The sequence below is a fragment of the Phyllobates terribilis genome, unplaced genomic scaffold (assembly GCF_046119375.1).
Source record: "Phyllobates terribilis strain yellow unplaced genomic scaffold, ASM4611937v1 Scaffold_4__5_contigs__length_816908805, whole genome shotgun sequence".
NCBI lineage: Eukaryota > Metazoa > Chordata > Amphibia > Anura > Dendrobatidae > Phyllobates > Phyllobates terribilis.
The window spans coordinates 811,404,924-811,430,846 of record NW_027362764.1 but is presented as its reverse complement, the minus strand read 5'-3'; the positions used below and the strand labels follow the sequence as shown (position 1 = coordinate 811,430,846).

General features: G+C 47.4%; 1 protein-coding gene and 1 long non-coding RNA gene across 2 annotated transcripts in view; one reads left to right on the top strand and one right to left on the bottom strand.

The window, feature by feature from the left end:
• The window catches only part of LOC141266138 (uncharacterized), a 312,479-nt gene extending 312,013 nt beyond the window's left edge, over positions 1 to 466 (bottom strand). The window contains exon 1 of the mRNA XM_073680102.1: positions 288 to 466. The gene's annotated coding sequence lies outside the window, so the exon portion shown is untranslated. The remainder of the gene's footprint in view (positions 1 to 287) is intronic.
• Positions 31 to 20,464, top strand: LOC141266139 (uncharacterized). The gene is made up of 3 exons (XR_012320204.1): positions 31 to 206; positions 1,770 to 1,955; positions 19,973 to 20,464. It is a non-coding gene; the product is annotated as an uncharacterized lncRNA (long non-coding RNA).
• The last annotated feature ends 5,459 nt before the right edge of the window (positions 20,465 to 25,923 follow it).

The following is a 25,923-nucleotide window of genomic DNA, read 5'->3' as shown; positions in this document are numbered from 1 at the left end:
CGGCCCCCGGGGGGAGGAGAGACACCGCCAGAGACGGCCCCTGGAGAGGAGGAGAGAGACACCGCCAGAGACGGCCCCCGGGGTGAGGAGAGACACCGCCATAGACGGCCCCCGGGGAGGAGGAGAAGAGACACCGCCAGAGACGGCCCCCAGGGGGGAGGAAGAAGATGTCAGAGTCTACTGAGGCAGTTTCTACTTGAAAACAGGTGTGACCATAACCTAAGTGTTCCTGCGGCGTCAGAGGAATACGTCCTGCCAAATTCCCACAACCCCCTGCGGCCTCTCACCTCACACATAACACGGGGGTGCAGGACCGTGTCTCCTCCGTGCGCCTCCTCTGTAGACGGCGGCTGACACCAGAGACAACAACCTGTTCCCGGGAGCACACACTGCTGCAGAGAAAGGACCTGCGATGACGTCACCATCATGTGATCGGTACATATGGGTTAATAAAAGTGATCATGAAGGACCTGCGCTGACGTCAGAACCATGTGACCTGTACATAATGGAGGCGGAGCTCAGCGCGTGTTATATGTCTGTGCAAGAGGGGAAGAAGGAAGGGGCTCTGACTCCGGAGCATGCTGGGAGTTGTAGTTCTCCCCTCTGACCTCTTGGACATGCTGGGAGTTGTAGTTCTTCCTCTCTGGCCTTCCCGGACATGCTGGGGGTTGTAGTTCTCCCCTCTGACCTCCCGGACATGCTGGGAGTTGTAGTTCTCCCCTCTGACCTCCCGGACATGCTGGGAGTTGTAGTTCACCTATCTGATCTCAGGACATGCTGGGAGTTGTAGTTCTCTCTGACACCCCCCCGGACATGCTGAGAGTTGTAGTTCTCCCCTCTGACCTCCCGGACTTGCTTGGAGTTGTAGTTCTCCCCTCTGACCTCTTGGACATGCTGGGAGTTGTAGTTCTCCCCTCTGACCTCCCGGACATGCTGGGAGTTGTAGTTCACCTATCTGATCTCAGGACATGCTGGGAGTTGTAGTTCTCTCTGACACCCCCCCCCCCGGACATGCTGAGAGTTGTAGTTCTCCCCTCTGACCTCCCGGACACGCTGGGAGTTGTAGTTCTCCCCTCTGACCTCCCGGACTTTCTTGGAGTTCTAGTTCTCCTTTCTGACGTCCGGGCATGCTGGGAGTTGTAGTTCTCCCCTCTGACCTCCCGGACATGCTGGGAGTTGTAGTTCACCTATCTGAACTCAGGACATGCTGGGAGTTGTACTTCTCCTCTCTGATCCCAGGGCACGCTGGGAGTTGTAGTTCTCCCCTCTGACCTCCCGGACACGCTGGGAGTTGTAGTTCTCCCCTCTGACCTCCCGGACACGCTGGGAGTTGTAGTTCTCCTCTCGACCCCCCCCCCCCCCCTCCCGGGACATGCTGCCACTTGTAGTTCTCTCTGATCCCAGGACATGCTGGGAGTTGTAGTTCTCCTCTCTGACCTCCCAGACATGCTGGGAGTTTTAGTTCTCCTTTCTGACCTCCGGGCATGCTGGGAGTTGTAGTTCTCCTCTCTGACCTCCTGTGCATGCTGGGAGTTGTAGTTCAGCCGGATGATATCTCTGGCATTACCACTCAGCTGTCTGCAATGTGTCATTTTGCATTGTCGTTAAAGGGGATTTCCATGCGAGGGCTGATCTTTTTCATGCTGAATCCTATCTGTGTGTAGTTTACTCGCTGTCAGGATTTGGCTCTGTTGCTGATTTGAGCAGTTGTCCGTGATCGCTCACATGTGAGTAACATCCTTGTAATCATGTGCCGACTTCTATTCCAGCCATAACCTGAACATTCCCAGATGTCGGAAAATGGCATACGAGCAATCACATGCTGACCAATCGTACTGCACCAGAGCTGAATCCTATCATTGTATGGCAGTAACAGAAGATACAGCGCCTGGTGGAAATCAGACATGGTCCAAAGAACCTTTAATGTTAATTCATCTATACAAGACCAATGCAAGGTGAGTCCTCCGTAGGGCCCAATGTTCCGCAGTCCGACTCTCTGCTGATGGCCATTCTTTGCTGTGTGTGATGAAGAGTCACTTCTCATGGACAACCTGCGAGTCGAGTTGTCAAGGAGTCCGACGTCGGAAGCTAGAAGGGATATCATAAACAGGGAAGAGGCAATGGCGTAGTCAGGTAATGGTCCGAGGTCAAAATACCAGGAAAATAGCGGATCAGAACAGAAGGGGTTAAACAGACGGATGGTCAGAACGATCTAAGGTCAGGCAGCGATAGATCAACAAGTAAAACACAAGGCACAGAGAGACAAACCACACAAAGCTGAACGTACATCTACCAGAAATCTGGGACTAACAGCCCAGCTAAGAAGCCAGGCAATCACCTGGGACAATGAACACCTGGAGACTAGCAGCACCTCCCTGTCTCAGATTGGATGGCCGAGCTGTCAATCAAAACACCAACAGCTCAGCACGCCCCTGCACCAGACTGGACAGCCGAGCTGTTAATCCAAGTACTGACGGCTTCAGCACGCCCCTGCACCAGACTGGACAGCCGAGCTGTTAATCCAAGTACTGACGGCTTCAGCACGCCCCTGCACCAGACTGGATGACTCAGCTGTCAAAGTACTGACAGCCTAACACATCCCTGCACCAGATTGGACAGCCGAGCTGTTAATCCAAGTACTGACCGCTTCAGCACACCCCTGCCCCAGACTGGACAGCCGAGCTGTCAATCAAAGTACTGACAGCTTCAGCACACCCCTGCACCAGACTGGATGACTCAGCTGTCAAAGTACTGACAGCCTAACACGCCCCTGCACCAGATTGGACGGCTGAGCTGTTAATCCAAGTACTGACAGCTTCAGCACACCCCTGCACCAGACTGGACAGCCGAGCTGTTAATCCAAGTACTGACCGCTTCAGCACGTCCCTGCACCAGACCGGACAGCCGAGCTGTCAATCAAAGTGCTAACGGCTTCAGCACGTCCCTGCACCAGACTGGACAGCTGAGCTGTTAATCCAAGTACTGACCACTTCAGCACACCCCTGCACCAGACTGGATGACTCAGCTGTCAAAGTACTGACAGCCTAACACACCCCTTAACCAGACTGGACAGCCGAGCTGTTAATCCAAGTACTGACAGCTTCAGCACACCCCTGCACCAGACTGGACAGCCGAGCTGTTAATCCAAGTACTGACCGCTTCAGCACACCCCTGCACGAGACTGGACAGCCGAGCTGTTAATCCAAGTACTGACCGCTTCAGCACATCCCTGCACCAGACTGGACAGCTGAGCTGTCAGTAACTGCATCCCAGACACACGGGTGGAACCATGACACTGGTGTTTTTTTCCTCTCACAGTTCTATGTCCATTGTCAGTGCAACTTTTTTATTTAGCAGACGCAAGTATTAACGATTACAAAAAAACACAATTATCCAAGCCTTGTAAACATGGAATCAAGCAGAAAAGTCAGGTAGAATGTGATGGTCAAAAAGCCAATGCGACACTGGCCTGCCCGTAATACCAGAGTGCGTGCGTTCCCAAATTGACAATGTAAACAGGCGTGCACTGCTAATACAAACCAGCACAATTTAAGTGTCTCCAATTTTGTGAAGACCCGGGGCCTTCCGAGGGCATAATACTGCTCAGACAACACAAGGTGAGGGTTAAACAGTGTGACAATACTTTATTAACCCACCAAATAGACAATAACATATAGAACAGTCCCAGCAAATAGCCAAGATGGTGCAAAATTACACAGTGTCACCCTTCCGCTGACCCGCCGGGAATAGAGCAGGTGCGACTTTGGGACTTCCAGGGCCAACTACCTCAACCAGTGGCCCCACGCTTCTAGCGTGCCCCCATTGAGAGGAGGTAGCTGCAAGCTTAGGAAGCTGACAGTCCATTGAGATAGCAGACCAGAGGGTCCCAGCCTGGACTCTCCGAACAACTCCATGGGTTCCAGGGGACCGGAGGGTCCCACCTGGCATCCCCAAACAACGTATCCATGGGGCCAGGTGACCTCATTGTCCCAAGCTGGTTTCCCCAAATGTTTCCATGGGTTCTCTGATGGTCAATGGAGCAGATCTGTATCCTATCAAGGCCGTGTACCCTTAGGCTGGAATCCTGTAGAATCCAAATCTGTGTCTCTCTGGATGGAGCCATGCTACCAAACTACTGTCCTGAATAGTCTTTCTGAATCTCTGAACTTTGATTCTCCTTGCAGCAGGATAAAAAATCCTTTTTATATTTACATTTGTGACTAAGGTCATCAGTCACAGGTCAGGGGGAAAGATGCAGGGCTCACGTCTCATTGTTTGAGCATTTAATCAATTTACAGTTTGTATCCCCCTGCTCTTTAAATCAACAACTAGCTGGCTATAGTACAATATGTAATTAGCATATTAACAAACATTATTGTTTCCAGGGCAAGAGAAGTCAATATTCAAGTTTATAGAAATACTAGTATTTCCTTGTTGACCAGCCAAAGAAAAACACACACATTCAAAAGTCAACACAAACACAATAGTGTATTTCTCTTGGCCTAACAAATCTAGACATCTGGCTAATTAATATTAAAAGTTGCATGGTCACATTGCTCCCCCATCTTAATTAGCCAGACATGATAGGATCCCAATCATCCTTCTCCACTTATCGGGGACAGTCCATCAGCATGTCGTTAAGCACAGACACAATTGTAAGAGGTCTCACCTTCATGAGAACAAAATTTTGTATCAGCCAGCTTCCTCAGAGCATATTCCATGTCTTCCTTACGAATAAACTCCTCACGTAATTGACAAGAACCGACTCGTATCCATTGTGTCCACACATGCCGTCCTCAGCATCCTGTGGTTCCTGAATTAAATCTGATTAGTGTTCATGGCCTGGTATTCAATTCGTTGAAGCTGGAACAGCTCCTGTAGTTGTACTTTCTTGTTGCTGCTGTATATCCTCTCCGGTCCTCCTCCAAGGCCGAGTTGGTGGGGTTGGACATGGTAGCATCCGAAAGCTGCAGTGTATGCCTCACCTATGGTCTGCTGGGTCTGTCTATATGCCTCCCTGGTAGTGGAGCCCTTTGTTTGAACACCAGTCCACTGCGGCTCCCCCAGATCAGCTGGGCACAGTTGTAACACACTGTTGCCACCAAAATGTGAAGACCTGGGGCCTTCCGTGGGCATAATACTTCTCAGATAACAAAGGGTGAAGGTAAAACAAGATGCAAATGATATTTGAGAGAAGAATGCCAGCTCACCTGTGCTTGCAGCACATCTCCAGGTTGGAGCACGGAAACAGTCCTGACCCAGACGTGAACTTGTAGGGAGGGTTGCTTTACGCGTTTCAGATGATATACTGCGTCCTTTATCAAAAGCTTTTGATAAAGGACGCAGGAGAGCGTCTGAAACGCATAAAGCAACCCTCCCTTCCTCTTCACAAGTGGATATGTCTTTTTAAATTGATTGAATAAATGTAAATGTTTTTATCTGGAGCTGGAAAATCTACAATTTTTTCCTGAGGGTAAAACAGTCTGGCAATATTTTATTGAACCACCAAATGGACAATAAACACATAGAACAGTCCCAGCTAATACCCAAGATGTTGAAAATTACACCGTCTCACCCTTCCACTGGCCGAGAATAGAGCAGCTGTAATTTTGGGACTTCCATGGCCAACTACCTCAAACAATGGCCCCCCGCTTTTGGTGGACACCCACAGAGAGGAGGTGGCGGCAAGCTTAGGAAGCTGACAGTCCATAGAGGTATAAGGTCATGAGACCCGAGGGTCCCACCCAGGCTTCTCTGAACAACTAAATGGGTTCCAGGTGACCTCATTGTCCTGACCTGGCTTTCTCCAAGTGCCTCCATGGGTTCCAGGTGATCAGATGGTCCCAATCTGACAACTTCAAATGTATCCATGTGTTCTCTGATTTTCAATTGAGCAGATCTGTATTCTTCCAGCCAGGGCCGTGTAACCTTAGGCTGGAATCATGTAGAATCCAAATCTGTGTCTCTCTGGATGGAGCCATGCAACCAAACTACTGTCCTGAAAAGTCTTTCTGATTCTCTTTGATTCTGCTTACAGCAGGATAGAAAATCCTTTTTATATTTACATATGTGGCTAAGGTCATCATTCACAGGTTAGGGGGAAAGGTGCAGGACTCAGGTCTCATTGTTTGAGCATTAATCAATTTACATAATTTGTATCCCCCTGCTCTTTAAAACAACAACTAGCTGGCTTAGTACAATATGTAATTAGCATATTAACAAAAATTATTGTTTCCAGACCAAGAGAAGTCAACATTTGGTTTATACAAATACTAGTATTTCCTTGTTGACCAGCCAAAGAAAAACACATGCATTCAAAAGTCAACACAAACACAATAGTGTATTTCTCTAGTCCTAACAAATCTAGACATCTGGATAATTAAGATTAGAAGTTGTGTCATCACAGGGGCCATGGATACTGGCCCCCTCAGAGGCTAATAATATCCATAAGGTGCACCAAATCTGGCGCTTAGCCTCGACTCTTCCCACTTGCCCTGGTGCGGTGGTGTTAAATATCAACTATGGTTATTCATTTTTTATGCTTATTTTTCTGTAGTGCATAGATTGCATCAGCCGCGTGGTAGGTTTTGCTGACATTGCAATGTGCTATTCTTATACATTTAGCTCAGGGAAGAGTTAGGGCCATATATGAAGAACATGTGCTATTTAGCATGTATATAACCCATGTGACACAGCCCCTCTGCTTTCTTTGGCACCACACACTACATCAGACATAGGATCTACGCGCTGAGGAAACATCTGACAATGTAGGCCCAAGCACATGTGTTCTATCCGGACACGTGCTCAACAAAGACACCCGGAAACTACCATTCAGGATTCAGGGAAAGATGGACACTCATGAATGAATCTCTTTGTAACTATTTTACCTATTTTATGTAACTGCTGCAATTATTCTTTTTAATGGACAATCCAAGAATAAACCTCTACATTTTTTTATATAAGATTTTCATGATATGTTCTCTGGAAGAATTGCATCTGGTAAGAAGTCTTCAATAAATAAATATACAAAAATAATTATATTTAACAGGTTGAAGTGGGGTAATAGGGTTGGGGTTCATGTCAACCTTGTATTGGTGGCTGACATGAAGGCCAGGTTAGTAATGGCGAGGCGTCTATAAGACGCCCCCATTACTAACGCCATAGTAAAATGTGAGTAATAAAGACTGCCAGAAAAAAATCCTTTATTTGAAATAACGACACAATCCTTTATTAATTCTTAATTTACAAAAAAAAATACCTAACGCCTAATCCGCTAAAGCCCTTGTCACCTGTAACAAACCAAAAATAAAAACAAAACATCTCTCACCTGTCTGATGTGATGACAATCCAGATTGTCCCATGGCGATCTGGGTCACCGTTAAAGCAGTCACATCAGCAGTCGGAGGACAGCAAGCTATACACTGACAGGAGCGTAATCACTTCTGTGTCAGTGTACAGGCTGAGTTGCTGGCAGAGAGGTCATCGGAATTCAGTCAGCTGATGAGCTCCGGTGACCTCACGGCAGCACTGAGGATTTTCTCACAGCAGTGCTGCCCTAAGTGAGGTCACATGAGTTCATCAGCTGATTGAACTCGTCTGACCTCTCTGCCGGCAGCTCCTCGCGATACACTGCGGGAGTGATGATGCTCCTGTCAGTGTATCGTGGCTGCTGAATAGAGCAGTCACATTTCACAATGTGGCCGTTCTATTCATGAGATCGGCCCACTCGCTATTATGTGGACTACGGTGGATAGGTGAGGATTATGGTGGTTTATTATTTTTTATTTATTTCAGGAGATGACAGCATCTGGGATTAGGTATTAAGGTGAGTATATGGTTGTGAAGACACAGGGTCCTCCGTGGGCATAATACTACTAGGACAACACAGGGTGAGGGTAAAACAGCGTGGCAATACTTTATTGAACCACAAAATGGACAAAGTACACATAGAACAGTCCTAGAAAATACCCAAGATGGTACAACATTGCACAGTCTCATCCTTCCGCTGGCCCGCCTAGGATAGAACAGCTGCGATTTTGGGACTTCCAGGGCCAACTACCTCAACCCGTGGCCCCCCATCTTTTGGTGGGCCCCCCAGAGAGAAGGTAGCTACAAGCTTAGGAAGCTCGCAATCAATCAAGGTACAAGACCAGGAGACCTGAGGGTCCCAACCTGGCCTCTCTGAGAGTTTCACAATCACCTTATATATAGGGATAGAGAGGGACCATTAGGGCTAGGCATCGAGGAGCAGGGGCTCCACAATGCTCCCCCTAGGGTGGCAACCTCCGCTGTGAGGAAGGGAAAGGGTAGGTTAAGTCGAGGGCATCAGCTAGACCTACATTTGACAATCAGTTTGATCTCCTTGTGTGTTTGTGTTTTTGTACTGTTTTCTTGTGCTCTGTTTGTGGATCAAGAGCATCTTGATCTTTTAGACAATCAATAAAAGGTAATTTTTATAGGTTTTCATATTATTTTTGAGTTCTTCACATGATTTTTGTAGTTATTGTGACCTTTTGATATATTCTACTTTTCTACAAAGCTGGTCAGTTTTCCAGTAACGCTTATATTGTGGTAGCTGGATGGTGGTAACTTGCGGGCCTGTGTCAAGTAGTGCTGGAAAAGGGATGCATCTATTGTGATCGGAATGATGGGTCGATTCCAACATATTTCAGGCCCCAGTCAGGATTATCTGGACCTATGCATTCTTCTCCCAAGGGTCGGTTCTTGGCCTCAGGAAACTTCGGTTTAAAGGCTGGCATTCTCTTTCTATGTGACCACTACGGTTGCATCTGCGGCAAATCGTCCAACCTAAGGAATCAAATCTGTTGGCAGGTCTCCTACCTGTCCTGTAGTAGTTGTTCCGGGGACTGTAGGGTGGCAAATTCTAGACAAAGCAAGGATGGTCCTCTTGACCGGGAACTGGGTGCTTCAACTCCTTTGCTTCTTAGCATAGGAGTGCAAGGCTTTTGGTTATTTCCGTAATTTGACTACAAATCTCATCAGTAGGGTCTTGTACCTGTTGGGGAGCGCACTGAACAACAACAGTTTCTTTGTCATTCAACCCTTTATCCCTTGGACTTTAATATGCATCAACAAGTTCTGTATGGGCTAGCACAGGTCCGGGTGGTGTGCCTGGACTCAATACTTTTATGGCAAACTCTTTAAAAACCAGAAATTCAGGATGTTGTAGTGCCAGCATTCTCAATTGTATCGTGGTAGTATCAGACATTACTCCCTCAATAAATTGTTCCTTTAAAATTTGATCAGCATTAATAGCTTCAGCGGGATCAGCTTGGTTAAGGGCACACCATAAACTGAGGGCAAAATCTCTTAAAGATAATTCATGGGACTGTTGTCTTTTCCCAAAGAATCTCATCTTTAACTCTGACAGGGTTCTGGTTTCATGTAAGTCCTAACCTGTCTAGTTCAGGAGTTTTCCTTATACTGGGAGGCCAAGATTTCACTTCCCTTAGTGCAGCGCCCCCTAGCTGACCAATCAATATCTCCACTTTTTGTGCAGGGCTCACTGGGTACAGTCTGAACATTGCCTGCATGTTCTCTTTAAAGTTCTTTAATGTTTGGGGTTCTCCACTGTAGCTGGGGAAAGTAATAAGGCATTGCTAATGGCATTGCTTGAGCCATAGGAGTTGCTGGGCTCGTCACTTCGCCCTCCTCTTCTGAAGACACGTTTACAACCCTGTATATATAATGCAGTGGTTCCTCTTACCTTTCCGGCTGCTGTGTCTCTCCCCTTCTTGTCGGGGGGCAGCGGAGAAAATGTCAACTTCAGTTGCTCATTCCTGTGGAGCACCGACTTCATATACAAGATATCTGCGCAGCAACCTGGAAAACACAGTTTACATCACCGGGTATTACAATCACATCACTGATCCCAATAAAGCAGCCACTGGGGTGTGGACAGTCCAACAACAGCTGTGGTGCAGTACAAGTTCTTTACAGCAGTAAAGACTGACACTTTCTGAAGTCATTTTCTGTTCAACTTCCTTTAACATCAGCAGAATTAATTAACTCAATCTTCAATGCACATAAGGCACGGAGGTAACATCATGTGGTGGACGGCTGAGGGTTGCACTCCTGGCAGTGTGTGTGTATGTATGTATATGTATATATATGTGTGTATGTGTAAGTGTGTGTGTGTGTGTATATATATATATATAATATGGAGGAGAGGTCTGTACTATATATATATATATATATATATATATATATATATATATATATATATATATATATATATATATATATATATATGGAGGCGAGGTCTGTACTGTATATATACATATATATATATAATATGGAGGAGAGGTCTGTACTGTGTATATATATATATATATATATATATATATCAGTACAGACCAAAAGTTTGGACACACCTCATTTAAAGATTTTTCTGTATTTTCATGACTTTGAAAATTGTACATTCGCACTGAAGGCATCAAAACTATGAATTAACACATGTGGAATTATATACTTAACAAAAAAGTGTGAAACAACTGAAAATATGTCTTATATTCTAGGGTCTTCACAGTAGCCACCTTTTGCTTTGATGACTGCTTTGCACACTCTTGGCATTCTCTTGATGAGCTTCAAGAGGTAGTCACCGGAAATGGTTTTCACTTCACAGGTGTGCCCTGTCAGGTTTAATAAGTGGGATTTCTTGCCTTATAAATAGGGTTGGGACCATCAGTTGTGTTGTGCAGAAGTCTGGTGGATACACAGCTGATAGTCCTACTGAATAGACTGTTAGAATTTGTATTATGGCAAGAAAAAAGCAGCTAAGTAAAGAAAAACGAGTGGCCATTATTACTTTAAGAAATGAAGGTCAGGCAGTCCGAAAATTTGGAAGACTTTGAAAGTGTCCCCAAGTGCAGTTGCAAAAACCATCAAATGCTACAAAGAAACTGGCTCACATAAGGACCGCCCCAGGAAAGGAAGACCAAGAGTCACCTCTGCTTCTGAGGATAAGTTTATCCGAGTCACCAGCCTCAGAAATCGCAGGTTAACAGCAGCTCAGATTAGAGACCAGGTCAATGCCACACAGAGTTCTAGCAGCTGACACATCTCTACAACAACTGTTAAGAGGAGACTTTGTGCAGCAGGCCTTCATGGTAAAATAGCTGCTAGGAAACCACTGCTAAGGACAGGCAACAAGCAGAAGAGACTTGTTTGGGCTAAAGAACACAAGGAATGGACATTAGACCAGTGGAAATCTGTGCTTTGGTCTGATGAGTCCAAATTTGAGATCTTTGGTTCCAACCACCATGTCTTTGTGCGACGCAGAAAAGGTGAACGGATGGACTCTACATGCCTGGTTCCCACCGTGAAGCATGGAGGAGGAGGTGTGATGGTGTGGGGGTGCTTTGCTGGTGACACTGTTGGGGATTTATTCAAAATTGAAGGCATACTGAACCAGCATGGCTACCACAGCATCTTGCGGCATGCTATTCCATCCGGTTTGCGTTTAGTTGGACCATCATTTATTTTTCAACAGGACAATGACCCCAAACACACCTCCAGGCTGTGTAGGGGCTATTTGACCAAGAAGGAGAGTGATGGGGCGCTACGCCAGATGACCTGGCCTCCACAGTCACCAGACCTGAACCCAATCGAGATGGTTTGGGGTGAGCTGGACCGCAGAGTGAAGGCAAAAGGGCCAACAAGTGCTAAGCATCTCTGGGAACTCCTTCAAGATTGTTGGAAGACCATTTCCGGTGACTACCTCTTGAAGCTCATCAAGAGTGTGCAAAGCAGTCATCAAAGCAAAAGGTGGCTACTTTGAAGAACCTAGAATATAAGACATATTTTCAGTTGTTTCACACTTTTTTGTTAAGTATATAATTCCACATGTGTTAATTCATAGTTTTGATGCCTTCAGTGTGAATGTACAATTTTCATAGTCATGAAAATACAGAAAAATCTTTAAATGAGAAGGTGTGTCCAAACTTTTGGTTTGTACTGTACATGCTCTGCTCCTGCTCAATTCCTCTGCTTGCTGTATATGCCGCCATCTAATGCTCTGCTCCCCTGATTCAACTCACTGTTAGAATTCTCTGCTTGATATTTCTGCTTTATCTGTCCCATTCCATTCAATACTCACATATGTCTGTCCTTTCCCCACTGTAGATTTTATCTGATGTTTAGAGGTGCCAAACTGCAGAGCCTACAGAGTCCTAGCTCTGTCTTTGATCACCCAGCCATCTTCTGGTGAGATGAGGAGCTGCTAATTTAGCCACAAGCAGCTCCCACAATGCCCCTCACCTGATGGTTTAGTGCGCCCTATATATTTAGAAGCTCCTTAAGGGGTGCACACATGCTAGGTTGTGCACGCGTCTTCTTGTGCAAAGTGGCTTCGGAGATAAGTGGCAGTTATTTCAGAGGCAGTTAGTCGGGGCAGGAGTCAGGTAACCAACACTTTGACCACTTACTCTCTTTTAACTATGTTTCTGTTAGCTCTCACTTTTTCCTCTATAGTCCTCCACTTTCTAGTAACCCCTCAAATCCCTACACCTAGTAAGAAACTCTTCATCTCTCCCTCCATCCTCCCCATTCATCTCACCTCCTCCTCCGAATTATTCCTCAACCTTCAATCTTGGATCTCCGAACACAGACAGCCACCTCATGCTCTCTCCTGCTCCCACCTGCTAACACTTTCTCTGCTCCTCCTCACTGCTGGTCCTCCTCGCCATATCCCCACAGTTACTTCTACCTCCTATCCACGACCTTCCACAAACTGTCACAACCCTTCTAACCTCATACCCATCCAACTAATCCCCACTTCCTCAGTTGCACTAACAGGAGCTCTATGGAACGCTCTCTCCGTCTGCAACATACTTTCCTACATCCACAACCTTTTCATTACTAACAAACTTTCCTTCCTCGCCATCACCGAAACCTGGCTCACCCCCCTCTGACACAGCCTCCCCAGCTGCACTTTCATATGGCGGATTCCACCTTTCCCACCGCAAACATGGTGGAGGCGTAGGTTTTCTCCTGTCAGATACCTGTGCCTTCACCCAAATATCACTGCCACTCTCCGTTACACTACCCTCTTTTGAGGTGCACTGTGTGCGCATCTATTCCCCTCTGACCTCCAACTGGCCATCAATTACCGACCCCCAGGGCTAGCCACCACTTTCTTAGACCACTTCACCATCTGGCTGCTTCACTTCCTTTCCGCTGACATCTGTCTCTAGTTCCTATCTCTCACTTCCTCCTTCGGCCTTGCTCAATGGTCTTCTGCAGTTACTCATAAAGATGGCCACACAATGGACCTCATCTTCACCCGCCTCTGTTCCCTATCTAACCTCTCTAACTCACCTCTCCCTCTCTCTGACCATAACCTCCTCACATTCTCTACCCTCTCCTCTCCAGGTGCACAATCTCCACTCCACAAACTTACACACGCTCGCAGAAACCTCAAACACCTTGACCTACACTCACTCTCTGAATCCCTCCTCCCTCTTACAGACATAAATTCCTTACACAATGCAGATGTTGCTGCCGCTTCATATAACACCACAATAGCTGCAGCTCTCGACTCGATCGCCCCTCTCACACATACCAAATCTCGCACAATCAACAGGCAACCCTGGCACACCAAGCTTACTAAAGAACTGCGACGGGTCTCCAGGGTTGCCCGTCTCACTCCATCAAGCACTTCATCGCATTCAAACAATCCCTCACTATTTTCCAGTCCGCACTCACTACAGCAAAACAAACCTACTTCTCATCTCTCATATCCTACCTGTCTCACAACCCTAAACAGCTATTTAACACTTTCAATTCTCTCCTTCGTCCCCCAGCACCTCCTCCTTCTTCTCTCATCTCAGCTGAAGACTTTGCCTCATTCTTCAAGCAGAAGATTGACACCATCAGACAAAGCTTTTGCCTAAAGTCCGCACAACCCCTCCTCATATCTACTCAACCTTCCTCCTCCAAACCCCACTTTTCCACCATTACAGAAGGTCAAGTCTCTTCTTTACTCTCCAAATCACACCTCGCCTTCGAACTTGACCCAATCCCATCCCACCTCATATATAACCTTACCACAGTCTTCATCCCAACCCTAACCCACCTCTTCAACCTGTCACTAACAACTGGTGTCTTCCCCTCATGTTTCAAAGATGCCGCAATCACACCCATTGTAGTATCGGCGTCTCTTCTCTCTGACAGGCAGAGACGCCGTCCCCCTTACCGCCGCTCTCCCCGCCCGGCGTCCTCCAGCGCTCCTGCTGCCGGCGCGCGCAACTTCCCGGGCACTGTGCTTAGGGCGCGCACGCTCCCTCCCTCTTAAAGGGGCTGCGCTCATCGTCCTAAGGAGTCCCCGGCCAATGGCCGAAGGCCCTCTCATATAAAAGGCACCTCCTCCAAAATGAAGGTGCCCGTGCAAGGTTGTAGCTTTGTGTGTAAAACTCTGCTTCAGCCCTCAGGTCCAGTCCGCCAGCCTGACTACCAGTCCAGTCCGCCAGCCTGACTACCAGTCCAGTCCGCTAGTCTGTCTATTGGCCCTGCCTGCCTGCTTACCTGGAAGCACCTGCCTGTTACCGGCTGTGCCTACCAGCCAGCTTACCTGGAGGCTCCTGCTTGTTACCTGCCGTGCCTACCAGCCAGCCTACCTGGAGGCTCCTGCTTGTTACCTGCCGTGTCTGCTAGTCCGTCTCCCCGGATCACCCGTCAGTCTGCTGTACCGGTCAGTCCCTGCCTTCTGACCCGTGGGAATCACCTGCTCTCATACAAGGTCTGGCCCAGAGTAACACCTGGTCCCTCTGCTTGGTCCTTCCCTGGTCACGGAGTCGATTGAGCCGCTGTACGACCTTGGTCAGTCCGAGTTGATACCTACTTACGCCCCTCTGGTCCCTCCTTGCACCGCAGCACAGAGGTTCCACTACCCGGATCCGTAACACCCATCCTCAAAAAACCCTCCCTTGACCCATCCTCTCTGTCTAGCTATCGCCCCATATCACTTCTCCCCTTTGCCTCAAAACTACTAGAACAACATGTCCACCTTGAACTGTCCGCTCACCTCTCCTCCTGTTCCCTCTTCGACCGCCTACAGTCTGGCTTCCAACCGCATCACTCGACTGAAACTGCCCTGACCAAAGTCACCAACGACCTACTAACCGCCGAATCCAAGCAACACTACTCCATCCTCCTCCTTCTGGACCTGTCATCTGCCTTCGACACGGTGGACCATTCCCTCTTACTACAGATTCTCTCATCTCTTGGCATCATGGACTGGGCCCTATCTTGGACCTCCTCATACTTAACAGACAGGACATTCAGCATCTCCCACTCACGCACCACCTCCTCATCTCGCCTCCTATCTGTCGGTGTCCCCCAAGGTTCAGTTCTAGGACCTCTGCTCTTCTCCATCTACACCTTTGGCCTGGGACAGCTCATAGAGTTTCACGGCTTTCAGTATCACCTCTATGCTGATGACACACAGATCTACCTCTCTGGACCAGATATCTCCTCCCTACTAACCAAAATCCCACAATGTCTGTCCGCCATCTCATCCTTCTTCTCTGTCAGATTTCTAAAACTCAACATGGATAAAACAGAGTTCATCATCTTTCCACCCTCTCATTCATATCCCCCATCTGACCTATCCATCAACGTCAATGGCTGTTCACTATCCCCAGTCCCACAAGCTCGCTGCCTTGGGGTAACCCTGGACTCTGATCTCTCCTTCAAACCACATATCCAAGCCCTTTCCACTTCCTGCCGACTCCAACTCAAAAATATCTCCCGGATCCGTGCATTCCTCAGCAAAGACGCTGCAAAAACACTAGTGCATGCCCTCATCATCTCCCGCCTTGACTGCAACCTCCTGCTCTGTGGCCTCCCTTCCAACACTCTTGCGCCCCTCCAATCTATCCTAAACTCTACTGCTCGACTAATCCACCTGTCCCCCCTGCTATTCCCGGCCTCTCCCCTCTGTCAATCCCTTCACTGGCTCCCCTTTGCCCAGAGACTCCAGTTCAAAACCCTAACCATGGCATACAAAGCCATCCACAACCTGTCTCCTCCATACATCTGTGACCTAGTCTCCTGGTATATACCTGCACGCAACCTCCGATCCTCACAAGATCTCCTTCTTTACTCCCCTCTTATCTCCTCTTCCCACAATTGCATACAAGATTTCTCCCGTGCATCCCCCCTACTCTGGAACTCTCTACCCCAACACATCAGACTCTCGCCTACCATGGATCTCTTCAAAAGGAACCTACCTGAAGACCTACATCTTCCGACAAGCCTACAACCTGCAGTAACCATCGCTCCGCCACACCGCTGCATGACCAGCTCTACCCTCACCTACTGTATCTTCACCCTTCCCTTGTAGACTGTGAGCCCTCGCGGGCAGGGTCCTCGCTCCTCCTGTACCAGTCGCTGGCTCGTTTTGTTAAGATTATGTAAATGTTTTTGCTATGTATATCCCTATCACTTGTAAAGCGCCATGGAATAAATGGTGCTATAATAATAAATAATAATAATAATAATAATGCATAAAATGAGATCAATGGGGATAGGGGAAAATATATGTATGTGGGTTAAGACTTGGCTCAGTGATAGGAAACAAAGGGTGGTTATTAATGGAAAACACTCAGACTGAGTCTCAGTTAACAGTGGGGTACCACAGGGGTCAGTATTGGGGTCCCACTGGGGTCAGTATTGGGCCCCCTTCTGTTTAACATATTTATTAATGACCTTGTAGGGGGCATACAGAGTAATATTTCAATATTTGCAGATGACACTAAACTCTGCAGGGTAATCAATACAGAGGAGGACAATTTTATATTACAGGAGGATCTATGTAAACTAGAAGCTTGGGCTGATAAATGGCAAATGAGCTTTAATGGGGATAAATGTAAGGTAATGCACTTGGGCAGAGGAAATAAAATGTATAATTATATGCTTAATTGTAAAACACTGGGCAAAACTGTCACTGAAAAAGACCTGGGTGTATTGGTGGACGACAAGCTCACGTTTAGTGGCCAGTGTCAGGCAGCTGCTGTAAAGGCAAATAAAATAATGGGATGCATTAAAAGAGGCATAGATGCTGATGAGGAGAAGATAATTTTACCTCTATACAAGTCACTAGTGCGACCACACTTAGAATACTGTGTACAGTTCTGGTCTCCGGTGCATAAGAAAGACATCGCTGAACTAGAGCGGGTGCAGAGAAGAGCGACCAAGGTTATTAGAGGACTGGGGGATCTGCAATACCAAGACAGGTTATTAGAGGACTGGGGGGTCTGCAATACTAAGACAGGTTATTAGAGGGCTGTGGGGGTCTGCACTACCAAGACAGGTTATTAGAGGACTGGGGGGTCTGCAATACCAAGACAGGTTATTAGAGGACTGGGGGGTCTGCAATACCAAGACAGGTTATTAGAGGACTAGGGGGTCTGCAATACCAAGACAGGTTATTAGAGGACTGGGGGGTCTGCAATACCAAGACAGGTTATTAGAGGACTGGGGGGTCTGCACTACCAAGACAGGTTATTAGAGGACTGTGGGGTCTGCAATACCAAGACAGGTTATTAGAGGACTGGGGGGTCTGCAATACCAAGACAGGGTATTAGAGGACTGGGGGGTCTGCAATACCAAGACAGGGTATTAGAGGACTGGGGGGTGTGCAATACCAAGACAGGTTATTAGAGGACTGGGGGGTCTGCAATACCAAGACAGGTTATTAGAGGACTGGGGGGTCTGCAATACCAAGACAGGTTATTAGAGGACTGGGGGGTCTGCAATACCAAGACAGGTTATTACACTTGGGGTTATTTACTGTGGAAAAACGAAGGCTTAGGGGTGATCTTATTACTATGTACAAGTATATGAGGGGACAGTGCAAAGACCTTTATGCTGATCTTTTTACTCTGAGGCCAGAGACGGGGACAAGGGAGCATCTTCTACGTCTGGAGGAAAGAAGGTTTAATCATAATCACAGACGCGGATTCTTTACTGTAAGAGCAGTGAGACTGTGGAGCTCTCTGCCGCATGATGTTGTAATGAGGGATTCACCCCTTAACGACCTTGGGTCTTTCTGTTTTTGTGTTTTCATTTTTTGCTCCCCTTCTTCCCAGAGCCAGAACTTTTTTAATTTTCGTTCAATATGGCCGTGTGAGGGCTTATTTTTTGCGGGACAAGTTGTACTTTTAAACGCCATCACTGGTTTTACCATATCGTGTGCTGGAAAACGGGAAAAAAATTCCAAGTGCGGTGAAACTGCAAAAAAAATGCAATTCCACAGTTGTTTTTTGGGTCCTTTTTTTACTACGTTCACTGATTGCTAAAACTGACCTGCCATTCTTATTCTCCAGGTCATTACGAGTTCGTAGACACTAAACATGTATAGGTTCTTTTTTATTTAAGTGGTGAAAAAAAAATCCAAAGTTTGCTAAAAAAAAAAAAAAATGACGCCATTTTCCGAGACCCATAGCGTCTCCATTTTTTGGGATCTGGGGCCGGGTGAGGGCTTATTTTTTGTGCGCCGGGTTGATGTTTTTATTGATACCATTTTGGGGTAGATCCAATGTTTTGATCGCTTGTTATTGCATTTTATTGCAATGTTGCAGCGACCAAAAAAATGTAATTCTGGCGTTTAGAATTTTTTTCTCGTTACACCGTTTACTGATCGGATTAATTCTTCTTTTATATTGATAGATCGGGCAATTTTGAACGCGGCGATACCAAATATGTGTATGTGGTTTTTTTATATATATATATATTTTATTTTGAATGGGGTGTAAGGGGGGTGATTTAAACTTAGATTTTTTTTTTATTTTTTTTATATTTTTAAAGAGATCGCAGATCGCTTGTATGCAGGAGAAATGCTCACTTGCTATGAGCGCTGACCACTAGGTGGCGCTCATAGGAATTGAGACATGACAACCACAGGCGTCTGCTGCAGACCCTGGGTTGTCATGCCCACCCATTGGTGACCCGCGATCACGTGACGGGGTCACCGATGGGCGGGGCTTAGGACGCGCTTCCCGGAAGCGCGAGTTAAATGCCGCTGTCAGAGATTGACAGCGGCATTTAACATGTTAACAGCTGCGGGTGGATCGCGATTCCACCCGCGGCTGTTGCTGGCACATGTCAGCTGTAATAATCAGCTGACATGTGCTCGGCTCACCGCCGGAGGCCCCGCTGAACCGGCCTTCCCGACCTGGTGTGTACTATTACTGACCAGGTTGGAAATGGGCTAAAATTTAAGAAGGGCCTGGATGCCTTTCTTGAAAAGTATAATATTACAGGTTATATACACTAGATTCCTTGATAGGGCGTTGATCCAGGGAACTAGTCTGATTGTCGTATGGAGTTGGGAAGGAATTTTTTTCCCCAATGTGGATGGAGCTTAGTGTTTGCCTCATGGGTTATTTTTTTTTGCCTTCCTCTGGATCAACATGTTCGGCTATGGGTTGAACTAGATGGACTTAGTCTTCCTTCAACCTTAAAAAATATGTTACTATGTTACACAAAGTTAGAAGAAAAAATAAGTTTATGGCCAGGAAATTTAACTGTCCTCACAATTATCCCTCCGCATTTCACCGTAACAGTAGAACTGCCTAGAATCATCGCAGAACAATAGATGGACCGACAGTGCGTCAGTGCCCCGTTGTGTGCACATAGTGGCAATTTACTAGCACACAGTAATGTGAGAAATAGAACCAGCATGTTTTTTTGATCTGCAAATATCGAATTGCAAGTTAGTTGTTGGGGATTTAAGGAAATTCAACTCAAAGTAAATTTTCAGCAGATCCTCTCCATGTGACCCATTTATGTTCACCCTATTGACCAGGTTAGGTGTAATTTGATGTTATCGCCACTCGTTGATTGATGATTTTTCTGTCTTCTGACACAAAGGTAAATACCTATAGTCAGTTGTGTTTGTGGACGTGAAGCAGCTGAGCAGTTTCAATAGCTTTAATTTCTATTGTACAAGGTCATGCTCTGCTGACGAGGATGATGTGCTTGAAGGAAAAAACGTCTGTGACTGCACGTATCCAAACAACGACAAGAATCAGGACAATTACTGAGAAGGGACAACTGTGCAAGAGACTACTCCCAGATAGTTTCACCAGAAGATCCCATAAACTGATAATTCTAGTGATGGTAAACATCGAGCTGGTTACTGATATGTGTACATGAATCATCAAGATTTAGGACAAGCGATGAGTGAACACTAACATGCTCGGTCCGAGTAATGAGCCCAATGTAAGTCTATGGGAAACTCGAACATTTTTCCAGCGGCCACCCCCGGTGGTCTGCAGAGGGCCTAAAAATTGCCCAAATCGATGGGAACAGTGCTCAAATGACATGGGAACAGCATGGGGAAGACCGCTGGAAGCATTTCTGACTCCAGGTCACAGCTGTCAACAATGTTGTCAGAGGTATTACGCCACTTTTACGAACTCACAATAAAACATACAAAAACTAAACCAAAATGGATTTTCCTGGGAAATATGTTAAGGAACATCCTTTCCAGGGTAATGACTTGTATAGAAGGCAAAATAAATAACCAAAATTAAAAATGCTCTTCCACAACTTGGGCTATGTTCACACGTAGCATTTTTGATGCATTTTTGCACTTTTGCATTGCTTTCAACGGTGAAAAATACATTCACCAGTAAATGTCATTTTAATATTTTACTACCTTATCTGGCCATGTGGTGTGTGAGACATCATTAGACACATCCTGTTTCATTTATGAAGGAGGGACTCTGAAAGTCACAAAGCCTATTTTTATAGGGCCATCAGGCGGCCCTTACTATTCTTAAAGAGCCAGCAGTCGGCTATGCTTTGTTGTTCCCATTATTAAAGAGTGGGTCTCCTATACTGCTATTGCGTATGCAGTGACTGCAAGGGCTGCTAAAAATTTGGACGCACCCCAATACCCATTTGAAGAGACATAGAGGAGGGCCTCAGTAAAAAAATGTTCTCATTATAAAGGAGTGGGTCTCCTACAGTGGTAATGCCCTTGCAATGATTGCAAGGGCTGCCAAAATTTGTGGAAAACCCCAATAACAATTTAAAGACACGTAGAGCTGGGCCACAGTAATGCCATATTCCCATTCGAAAGGAGAGGGTCTGCTATACAGTTATAGGGTATGCAGTGCATCCAACGGCTGCCAAAATTTAGGAAAAACCTTACTAACAATTTAAAGAAACATAGAGCTGGGCCACAGTAACAACATGTTACCATTAGAAAGGAGAGGGTCTGCTTTTCAGTTATAGGGTATGCAGTGAGTCCAACGGCTGCCAATTTAGGAAAAACACCACTAACAATTTAAAGACACATAGAGGTGGGCCTCAGTAACGACGTATTCCCATTCGAAAGGAGAGGGTCTCCCATACTATTTGCCTATGCAGTGACTGCAATGACTGTCAAAAATTTGGAGGCACTCCAATGCCCCTTGAAAGAGACAAAGAGGTCAGAGGGCCTCCTGAAAACAATGTTCCCATTATTAGGAAGAGGGTCTCCCATACTGTTTGCCTATGCAGTGAAGCAACGGCTGCCAAAAATTTGGAGGAACTCCAATGCCCCTTGCAAGAGATGTACATATGGTGGTGGAGGATGAGGATGCGGAGAAGGAGGAGGACAAGAGCAAATAGACAAAATCAGGAAGCGTATACCCATGTCTGGATGTGAAGACAGAGGTGCATGGGAATAGAGTTAGACCTCCCAAAAAAAAGACACTGTATTTGAGTTTGTTATGCTGCTATCATTCAGTGGTGTTGAGAAGTCTGGCCCAATCCAGCCCTTGTTTATTTTTATAAGAGTCAGCCTGTCAGCATTTTCAGTTGACAGGCAGATGCGCCTATCGGTTATAATTCCACCAGCGGCACCAAAAACCCGCTCTGACAAAACGCTAGCGGCAGGGCAGGCCAGGACCTCCAAGGCTTAGAGAGCCAATTCATGTCACGTGTCCAGCTTGGATACCCAATAATTATAAGGCACAGAGGAATCACGGACGATGTTGGTACTGTCGGCAAGGTACTCCCTCAGCATCTTCCCAAATTTTGCATTCCTTGTGATAGTACCCCGCGCCTCAGGGCCTGTGCGATAGGAAGGGCTGAGAAAACTGTCCTAGAACTTTGACAGTGTTTCCCTGCCTCTGCTGGATTGCATTTGTGTATCTCTCGCCTTGGTTGTCCACAAACTGTGACCTCTGCCTCCATCGTTTTCAGATGGGAATTTTTTTAATAATTTCGCAACAAGGGCCTTCTGGTACTGTCCCATTTTATTAGGCATGTCCAGCGTGGGAATAAGAGATAGAACGTTCTCCTTGTAGCATGGGTCTAGAAGTGTCACGAACCAGTAATGACTGTCACCCAAAATTTGGACAACACGAGGGTCACGGAAAAGGCAGCGTAACATAAACTCGGCCATGTGTGCCAGACTGCAAAGAGGCAAGACTTCCGTGTCCTCACCAATAGGACGACTGACCAAGCTCTCCTCCTCATCCTCTTCCTCCTCCTCCAAGTCTTCAGGCCATCCACGCTGAACAGACGGTATGACAGTTGTGCAGGTAGTACCGTCTATAGCGCAGGAAACTAGCTCCTGTTCTTCCTCCTCCTCCTACTCTTCCTCATTGTCACCCAATCCACATTGGGATGAGATGAGGCTGGGCTGTGTGGAATCGCCCTGTATGGTTCCTTGCTCCATATCATCGTGCTCTGCTTGCAATGCATCCTCTTTTATTGTAAGTAGAGAGCGTTTCAGAAGACAGAGAAGCAGGATGGTGATGCTAATTATGGCGTCATCGCCGATCATAATCTTGGTGGAGTCCTCAAAGTTTTGGAGGATGGTACTTAGGTCTGACACCCATGTCCACTCCTGAGGTCTTATGTGTGGAGTCTGAACTGAATACCGATGGCCTTGTTGATGCTGGTATTCAACAACTGCCCTCTTCTGCTCACAAATCCTTCCCAACATCTGCAATGTAGAGTTCCAACACGTGGGGACATTGCAGATCACTCGGTGAGCTGGAAGCTGCAAGGGCGGCGGATGCTGTAGCTAACTTTCTAAAATGAGCACACAGGCGGCGAACTTTGACAAGCAGATCCGGGTAGGTTTTGAGAAACCACTGAACCACGAGGTTAAGCACATGGGTCAGGCATGGTACGTGTGTGAGCTCGCCTCACGTCAGGGCCGCCACCAGGTTCCGACCATTGTCACACACGACCATACCTGGCTGTAGGGTCAGTGGTGTCAGCCACAGATCTGCCTGCTCTTTCAAAGCTGTCCACAACTCTTCAGCGTTGTGCAGTTTGTCACCTAAGCATATTAGCTTCAGCACAGTCTGTTGCCGCTTGGCCGAGGTAGTGCTGCAGTGCTTCCAGCTTGCGACTGATCTGGTCATTTCGGAGATGGAGGCTGAAGAAGAGGGGCAGAAGCTGAAGAATGTGGGGGCAACCCTAATTGACCCAGACCCAGGGCCCGCAATCCTTGGCGTTGGAAGGACGTGTTCCGTCCCAAGGTCTGACTGGATCCCGGCTTCCACTATATTAACCCAGTGTGGCGTCAGAGAGATGTACCATTCCTGCCCACAAGCACTTGTCCACGTGTTCATGGTTAGTTGCACTTTCCCAGTAACTGCTTTGTTAAGGGCACGTCTGATGTTGTGGGACACATGCTTGTGTAATGCGGGGACGGCGCACCGGGAGAAATAGTGGCGGCTGGTGACCGAGTACCGAGGGACTGCTGCCGCCATCAGGTTGCGGAAAGCTTCCGTCTCCACGAGCCTAAAAGGCAACATTTCAAGCATTTGTGAAATGTGTGAATTTAGTAGTGTGGCCTGTGGGGCGTTGGCTGCGTATTTGCGCTTGTGTTCCAAGGACTGGAGTAGGTACAACTGATGGCTGTGCTGGGACAAATACGTGCTTGCTGATGGTGTTAGTTGAGAGTGTTCAACGACAGGTGTAGAGTGGGAGGCATTGCGCCATGGAAAAGGGATTGGCGTGCATGCACAACAGCGTAACAAGCATTGGTGTCACCTGCAGACACTTACTGGACCCTGGGGTTCGGCCCCCTCAGTCGGGTGCTTTGCTGCCATGTGCCTGATCATGCTGGTGGTGGTCAAGCTGGTAGTTTTTCTACCCCTGCTGATACTGGCCTGGCATGTGGTTCAAATGGCCTTTTTGGGGTTATCGGCATAGAATTTAAAAAAAAAACAGACTCGGGAAAACCTAACAGTTTTACTGGCAACTTCTGTTGCGTTGGCATAACGAGGAACGCTTTCCGGCCTGTCTGCGGCCACCACACGGATTCTTCCTGCATGTTGTGGTGCTACTCTTCCCTCCCCCCTTTGTGCTGCTGTCCTCGCTCTGTATGTCCCCCTGCCAGGTTGGGTCAGCTACTGTATCATCCACCACCTCGTCTTCCACTTCCGCACCCTGGTCCTCCTCCTGACTGTAACATACCTGGCGGCGTCCTTGCATAGTGGTCCATCTCCCACTGTGCAAGAGCGCGCACTTGATCTCCAGTCCTGTCTGCTAGCCTGGCTTCCCTCCATGCTGTCTGTTTGCCTCTGTGTCTGCTGCTTAAGGGCGGCGCCCGATCACTTCCTGCTTTTTGTACCTGCTGCAGGCACACCCCTTGTGCATCCTCAGCCTATTGCTGTCTGTCACCTGGTATTTAAACCAGCTGCTCCGATTAACCCTTGCCTGAGCATCTTGCCCTGTCAGTTGGCTTTTTGTCTCTGACATGCCAGGTCCTGTGTATGTTACCTGTCTTGCAGTATCTGTTTCTGTGTCTGTACTGTGTCCTACCTGTGTACTCTAATCTGCAGTCTGTACACGCTCTCTAGCCTGTTGTCTTCTGCCTATCCTGGAGGCTGTATTTCCAGGCTTGTGTGAACACGCTCCTAGCCTGTTCGTTCATACCTAGACCCGCTCCTGTATCTTGCTGCTGTGTCTGTTCTTGTCTGAATACTCTCCTAGCCCCTTTCCTATTTTTCTCTATGTCCGTACCTTCCCTTTTTCTGCAGAGTCTGAACTCGTACCTAACTCCTGCTCGTTGTCACTGTACTTCCGTTTGTGAGTTTGTGGTCCACTCGCTACTTCTCTGCAAGTACCCTGTGGGTATCTGGTTCTGCCTTTCCCTTCTAGTCTGTTCTGTTTGAACAGAGCCTTGTCCACCGCGTCTGCGGTTTTCGCTTTGCTCAGCTCTGTCCACCGCGTCTGCGGTTTTCTCTTTGCTCAGCTCTGTCCACCGTGTCTGCGGTTTTCTCTTTGCTCAGCTCTGTCCACCGCGTCTGCGGTTTTCGCTTTGCTCAGCTCTGTCCACCGCGTCTGCGGTTTTCGCTTTGCTCAGCTCTGTCCACCGCGTCTGCGGTTTTTGCTTTGCTCAGCTCTGTCCACCGCGTCTGCGATTTTCGCTTTGCTCAGCTCTGTCCACCGCGTCTGCGGTTTTCGCTTTGCTCAGCCCTGTCCACCGCGTCTGCGGTTTTCGCTCTGCTCAGCCCTGTCCACCGCGTCTGCGGTTTCGAATTTGTGTCCCAGTCTGTACTGGACCCTACCCAGCCTGCGCTCTAGTCTGCCTGTTCCTGTATTCCCCGGTGTGGGTCAACAGCCGTGTCCGGAGTCTGACCTGGAGTAGACCCTGGTTCCTCTGCTCGGTTCCTCCCTGGTGCACTGGCGTCGTATATGCAGTCGTGCGACCTTGGTCGGATCGGGCAGATACTTAGTTACGCCCCTCCAGGCATTCTCCGGTTCATGGCACAGTGGAATCACTACATAAACACGCACACGCCAGTCAGTCCGGGCGTGTGCATTACACTGACTTTCTGGCAATTGTCTCATCATCATCATCATCCACCTTTTGCGACAGTAATTGCACTTTCCCACAGTTGCCTTCATGTGATCGAGGCTGCTCCAATATTTGGGCATCGC